Raw genomic sequence first — 7,371 nt, 5'->3', positions numbered from 1 at the left:
AACTAACAATGGAAAATGAAATGAAAAAGTAATTAACATAGATAAATAAGATTGGGTTACCTCCCAATAAGCGCATCTTTAATGTCAATAGCTTGATAGTAAGCTCTTACAGAGCTTCACAGATACTCAGAGCATGATTGTGGCCTCCCAACACCAAATTTAGAGTTTGAATGTGGGGGCTCTTCTTGACTCTGTATGGAGAGAATTGGATAAAGCTTTTCATGCTTCTTCTCCATGTTTACAGAAGAAGATCCTTGAGCCTTAAACACAAGGTAGTTTTTATTCAATTGAGGGACTAACTCTCCTCTGTCCACATCAATCACAGCCCTTGTTGTGGCTAGGAAGGGTCTTCCAAGGATGATGGATTCATCCTCATCCTTCCCAGTGTCTAGGATTATGAAGTCAACAGGGATGTAAAGGCCTTCAACCTTCACTAAGACATCCTCTACAAGTCCATAAGTCTGTTTCATTGATTTGTCTGCCATCTCTAGTGAGATTCTTGCAGCTTGTACCTCAAAGATCCCTAGTTTCTCCATTACAAAGAGTGGTATGAGGTTAATACTTGAACCAAGGTCACACAGAGCCTTCTCAAAGGTCATGGAGTTTATTTTGAGGTAATTTCTGCTGAACCAAGGTATTTAGTTCCTTAATGAGCAATGGAGGTCCATCCTCCCAAGTCTCATTACCAAATAGCTTGGCATTCAGCTTCATGATTGCTCCAAGATACCGAGCAACTTGCTCTTCAACAATATCTTCATCCTCTTTAGAGGAAGAATACTCATCAGAGCTCATGAATGGCAATAGTAAGTTCAATGGAATCTCTATGGTCTCTGTATAAGCCTCAAATTCCTTTGGTTCCTCATTAGGGAACTCCTTAGTGGTCAGTGGACGTCCATTGAGGTCTTTCTCACTGGAAATCACTACCTCTTCCTCCTTTATAGGTTCGGCCACTTTGGATATATTGTTGGCCTTGCACTCTCTCTTTGGATTCTCTTCTGTATTGCTTGGGAGAGTACTATGAGGGATTTCAGTAACTCTTTTACTTAGCTGACCACCCTCTTGTGCCTCCAAATTTCTGTTGGAGGACCTTGTTTCAGTCATGAAACTGAGAGTGGTATTAGATAGATCAGAGACTATGGTTGCTAAGTCAGAGAGGCTCTGCTTAGAATTATCTGTCTGTTGCTGAGAAGATGATGGAAAAAGCTTGCTATTTCCAAACCTATTTCTCCCACCATTATTATTATTGAAGCCTTGTTGAGGCTTCTGTTGAGCCTTCCATGAGAAATTTGGATGATTTCTCCATGAAGGATTACAGGTGTTTTTTTTAGATGAAGAGATCCACCAGTAGAGTGGTCCAATGACATATTGGACAATTCAGACAGACCATCATAGAATATACCTAAGATGCTCCATGCTGAAAGCATGTCAGAAGGACACCTTCTGATCAATTACTTGTATCTTTCCCAAGCTTCATAGAGGGATTCACCTTCCTTCTGTCTGAAGGTTTGGACTTTCACTCTAAGCTTGCTTATCTTTTAAGGTGGAAAAAATTTGGCCAAGAAAGCATTGACCAACTTTTCCCAAGAGTTCAGGCTTTCTCTAGGTTGTGAGTCCAACCATATCCTAGCTCTGTCTCTTACAGCAAAGGGGAAAAGCATAAGTCTGTAGACCTCGGGATCAACCCCATTGGTCTTAACAGTGTCACAGATTTGCAAGAATTCAGCTAAGAACTAATGAGTATCTTCCAATGGAAGTCCATGAAACTTGCAATTCTGCTGCATTAGAGAAACTAATTAAGGCTTAAGCTCAAAGTTGTTTGCTGTAATTGCAGGAATTGAGAAGCTTCTTCCATAGAAGTTGGAAGTTGGTGCAGTAAAGTCACCAAGCATCTTCCTTGCATCTCTAGCATTGTTGCTGGGTTCAGCTGCCATGTCTGCTTCTTATTCGAAATTTTCTGTAAGGTCCTCTCTGGAGTGTTGTGCTTTAGCTTCTCTTAGCTTCCTCTTCAGAGTCCTTTCAGGTTCAGGATCAACTTCAACAAGAATGTCCTTATCCTTGTTCCTGCTCATATGAAAAAGAAGAGAACAAAGAGAGAATGGGAATCCTCTATGTTACAGTATAGAGATTCCTTTATGTGAGTATAAGAATAGAAGAATGAGAAGAGAGAGGAGATGAGTAATTCTAACAGAGAGAAGAGAGTGGGGGTTCGAATTATGAGTAGAAGAGAAGTGTTAGTAATTAAATAAAATAAATAGAAAGAGATGACAGAGAGAAGATTCGAAGTTTTTTTTAAGTAAAATAAAAGAAAAATATTTTTGTTTTTATTTTAATTATTTAGTTAGTGTTTGAAAATATTAAAAGAAATAAAATAAAATTAGAATTTAAAATGGTTAGTTGTTTTCGAAAATGAGAAGTGAAAAAGTAGTTAGGTGGTTTTGAAAAAGATAAGAAATAGTAAATTTTTAAAATTAAAACAAACAAGTCAAGTAGTTAGTTGAAAAAGATTTGAAAATAAATTTTGAAAAGATGAGAAGTTAGAAAAAGATTTTGAAATTAAAATTTTAAAAAGATATGATTGAAATTTATTTTGAAAAAGAATTGAAAAAAAAATTAAAAAGATTTGATTTTTAAAATTAAGGTTGTTGACTTGACTAACAAGAAACTAAAAGATATGATTCTAGAATTTAAAGATTGAACCTTTCTTAACAAGAAAGTAACAAACTTGAAATTTTTGAATCAAAACATTAATTGTTAACAAGGATTTTTGAAAATATGAAATAAAATTAAGAAAAAGATTTTGAAAAATTAGTTTTAAAATTTTTGAAAACATTAAAAGAAAAATGAAAAAGCTTTTGAATAATTTTAAGAATGAAATTTGAAAATCATAAAAAAAAATGAAAAAGAATTGATTTTGAAAAAGACTTGAAAAGATAAAGTTTTTTAATTGAAATTTTAACTTGACTAACAAGAAACAACTAAATTTAAAAAATTTTTGACCAAGTCAACTCAATTTCGAAAATTATGAGATGAATAAAGAAAAGATATTTTTTTTACTTTTGAATTTTTAATGAGGAGAGAGAAAAATAACAAAATGAAACAAAACATAAAAATTTAAGATCAAAACAAATAATGCATGCAAGAACACTTTGAATGTCAAGATGAACATCAAGAACACTTTGAAGATCATGATGAACATCAAGAACATATTTTTAAAAATTTTTAAGAAAAGAAAGACATGCAAGACACCAAACTTAAGAACTTTTGTACTAGGTACACTAACAATTTGAAAATGCATATGAAAAATAAGAAAAGACACAAAACAAGGAAATGTAAAGATCAAACAAAGAAAATCATCAAGAACAACTTGAAGATCATGAAGAACATAATGCATGAATTTTCGAAAATTTTAAGAGAATTAAAAAAATGCAATTGACACCAAACTTAAAATTTGACACAAGACTCAAATAAGAAACACAAAATTTTTTTGGTTTTTATGATTTTATTAAATTTTTTTGTATTTTTTTAAATTATTTTGGAAAAAGAAAATAAAGAAATTCAAAATTTTTCATAAGAATTCCAGGATTCATGCAATGTTATTCTAAAGCTTCGGTCCAAAAGAATTAGACATGGCCAAATGGCCAGCCAAGCTTTAGCACAGAATTATAAATGAGAATCCAAAGGCTCCTCCAATAGCTGCAATGATAAGTGGAAGCTTCAGTCCAAAATATTAGACATGGCTTAATAGCCAGCCAAGCTTCAACATATCATCACGGAGCTCTAAGGTGGAATTCATTCTTAAAAATTCTGAAGAACATTTTTTTCGAAAACCTTTTTTTTTATTTTAGATAAATTTTTTTCGAAAATAATTTTGGAAAAACGAAAAAGAAAAATTTTTTTTTGAAATATTTTTAAAAACTTTTTGAGAAGAAAATAAAGGTTGAAACAAGAAAGAAGGTAACCTAATCTAAGCAACAAGATAAACCGTCACTTGTCCAAACTCAAACAATCCCCGGCAACGGCACCAAAAACTTGGTGCACGGAATTGTGATCACACTTTTCACAACTCCGGTACAACTAACTAGCAAGTGCACTGGGTCGTCCAAGTAATAAAACCTTACGCGAGTAAGGGTCGATCCCACGGAGATTGCTGGCTTGAAGCAAGCTATGGTCATCCTGTAAATCTTAGTCAGGCAGATTCAATTGGTTATGAGTTTTGATAATTGAAAGATAAATAAAACGTAAATTAAAATAAAGATAGGGAATTTCAGATAAGCGTTTGGAGATGCTTTGTTGCTTCTAAACCTCTGCTTTCCTATTGTCCTCATCCAATCATGTGTGCTCCCTTCCATGACAAGTTGTATGTTGGTGGATCACCATTGTCAATGGCTACCATCCGTCCTCTCAGTAAAAATGGTCCAAGTACGGTTTCTGTACGGCTAATCAACTGTCGAATCTCTTGTCTCAGATGAAAAATACCAGGCACAGCTACCGCACGGCTAATCATCTGTCGGTTCTCACTTATATCGGAATAGGATCTCTCTATCCTTTTGCACACTGTCACTGTCGTCCAAGTAATAAAACCTTACGCGAGTAAGGGTCGATCCCACGGAGATTGCTGGCTTGAAGCAAGCTATGGTCATCTTGTAAATCTTAGTCAGGCAGATTCAATTGGTTATGAGTTTTGATAATTGAAAGATAAATAAAACGTAAATTAAAATAAAGATAGGGAATTTCAGATAAGCGTTTGGAGATGCTTTGTTGCTTCTAAACCTCTGCTTTCCTATTGTCCTCATCCAATCATGTGTGCTCCCTTCCATGACAAGCTGTATGTTGGTGGATCACCGTTGTCAATGGCTACCATCCGTCCTCTCAGTAAAAATGGTCCAAGTACGGTTTCTGTACGGCTAATCAACTGTCGAATCTCTTGTCTCGGATGAAAAATACCAGGCACAGCTACCGCACGGCTAATCATCTGTCGGTTCTCACTTATATCGGAATAGGATCTCTCTATCCTTTTGCACACTGTCACTGTGCCCAACATTCATGACTTTGAAGCTCGTCAAAGTCATCCCGTCCCAGATCCTACTCAGAATACCACAGAGAAGGTTTAGACTTTCCGGATCTTAGGAATGCTGCCAATTGGTTCTAGCCTCTACCACAAAGGTTCTAATCTCACGGATTCAAATGCTCTATTGTCAGGAGAGGCAAGTCAAATCCATGGATCAGAGACCTAAGATACTATACTCCGGCTGTCGTCCAATGACTACGTTGAACATCATGTAGACCGTTGTAGTTGTCAGGCATGCGGATCTTGGCTAAGCGAGTAACGAAGATAGTGGGTGATTGTCACGGGTCACCCCTTCATTCTGACTTAACTGAATTAAGTACGAGAGTATATCTTGGAGAAGAAGTAAGCGTGAATTGAAAGAGAAACAATAGTACTTGCATTAATTCATGAAGAACAGCAAAGCTCCGCACCTTAATCTATGAGGTGTAGAAACTCCACCGTAGGAAAATACATAAGAGAAAAAAGGTCTAAGCATGGCCGAATGGCCAGCCTCCCAAATGTGAAAAATGGCATAAGATGATAAAGGTTGATAAAAGATCTGAATACAATAGGAAAGACTAGTATTTATACTAAACTAGTTACTAAGGATTACAGAAATTGAGTAACTAAGTGCAGATAGTGCAGAAATCTACTTCCGGGGCCCACTTGGTGTGTGCTTGGGCTGAGCATTGAGCTTTACACGTGAATAGGCCTTTTCTAGAGTTAAACACCAGCTTGGATGCCATTTTGGGCATTTGACTCCAGTTCTGGTGCCAGTTCCAGCGTTTTACGGCAGAAAAGGGTCTTTGGCTGGTGTTGAACGCCAGTTTGAGCCATCAAATCTTGGGCAAAGTATGAACTATTATACATTGCTGGAAAGCCCAGGATGTTAGCTTTCCAGCCCAATTGAGAACGTGCCAATTAAACTTCTGTAGCTCCAGAAAAACGCATTTGAGTGCAGGGAGGTCAGAATCCAACAGCATCTGCAGTCCTTTCTCAGCCTCTGAATCAGATTTTTGCTCAGGTCCCTCAATTTCAGCCAGAAAAAACCTGAAATTGCAGAAAAACACACAAACTCATAGTAAAGTCCAGTTTTTTGCATAAAAACTAGTAAAAATATAATAAAAAGTAACAAAAACATACTAAAAATTACCTAAAAACAATGCCAAAAAGCGTATAAATTATCCGCTCATCAGGAGGCTAGAGTGGGCGCTCAACGCCCATGAAGAGCACATTGCTGGCATTGAATGTTAGCCAGGGAGTACAGTGTTGGAGTTGAACGCCAGCCAGGGAGCACATTGCTGGCGTTGAACGCCAGTGATGGGGTAGAAACCTGGCATTGAACGCTAGTCAGGGGGCAGACGTTGGGCGTTCAATGCCAAAACAGAGGCACAGACCTAGCATTGAACGCCAGGCAGTAGCACCCTCAAGGGCGTTTAAACGCCCTCATAGAGGTACATAGCTGGCGTTGAACACCAACAAGGAGCAACAGCTGGGCATTCAATGCCCACAAAAAGGCAGGGAACTCGACTTTCCTAGCCCCTCAAGATCAGTGGGTCCCACAGAATCTCCACTTACCCCACCTTCTTCTCTCTCTTACTTTCACTCTTCCCCACACACTCTTCCCTATAAACCCGAACCCAATTACATCCATATCACTTCCCAAAACCATCATAACCCCCACCAACTCCCACCCACTTCAAATTCAAAATTTTCAACCCAATTCCCACTCTTTCATTCAAAACCTACCCTATCCCACTCCTATAAATACCCCTCCTTCCTACCCTTCATACACACACCATCCATACACTAAAGCCCTTCTTGGCTAAACCTACTATCTCCCTCCATCTCCTCTATTCTCTTCTTTTTCTACTCTTCTCTTCTTATTTTGCTCGAGGACGAGCAAAGCTTTTATGTTTGGTGCTGGAAAAGCCTTGCTTTTTGCTTTACTTATGGCACCCAAGGTTGGATAATCCTCTAGGAAGAGGAAAGGGAAAGCAGTTGCTTCCACCTCCAAATCTTGGGAGATGGAGAGATTCATTACCAAAGCTCATCAAAACCACTTCTATAAAGTAGTGGCAAAAAAAGGGTGATTCATGAAGTCCCCTTTAGGCTAAAAAAGAATGAGTACCCGAAGATCTGAAGTGAAATCCGGAGTAGAAGTTGGAAAGTCCTAACCAATCCTATCCCAGAAGTTGGGATCTTGATGGGGAAAGAGTTCTATGATAATGCATGGGTTACAAAAAACTAATACACTAGTGTGAACCCTCAGTCCAAGAATTGGAGCACCATGGTTCGAGGGTGTCTCTTGGATTTTAGCCCGG

The 7,371-nt window shown here is 37.6% G+C and overlaps 1 non-coding gene across 1 annotated transcript; it reads left to right on the top strand.

Moving 5' to 3' along the window:
- Nucleotides 1-1,418: 1,418 nt before the first annotated feature.
- On the top strand, nt 1,419-1,526 carry LOC148567993 (small nucleolar RNA R71). Its single transcript, XR_015882241.1, has one exon. It is a non-coding gene; the product is annotated as a small nucleolar RNA R71 (small nucleolar RNA).
- Nucleotides 1,527-7,371: the final 5,845 nt, after the last annotated feature.

The sequence above is a fragment of the Arachis ipaensis genome, chromosome B4, assembly GCF_059453495.1.
Source record: "Arachis ipaensis isolate K30076 ecotype BB chromosome B4, ASM5945349v1, whole genome shotgun sequence".
Classification (NCBI taxonomy): Eukaryota; Viridiplantae; Streptophyta; class Magnoliopsida; order Fabales; family Fabaceae; genus Arachis; species Arachis ipaensis.
This window is presented reverse-complemented; position numbering and strand designations above follow the sequence as displayed.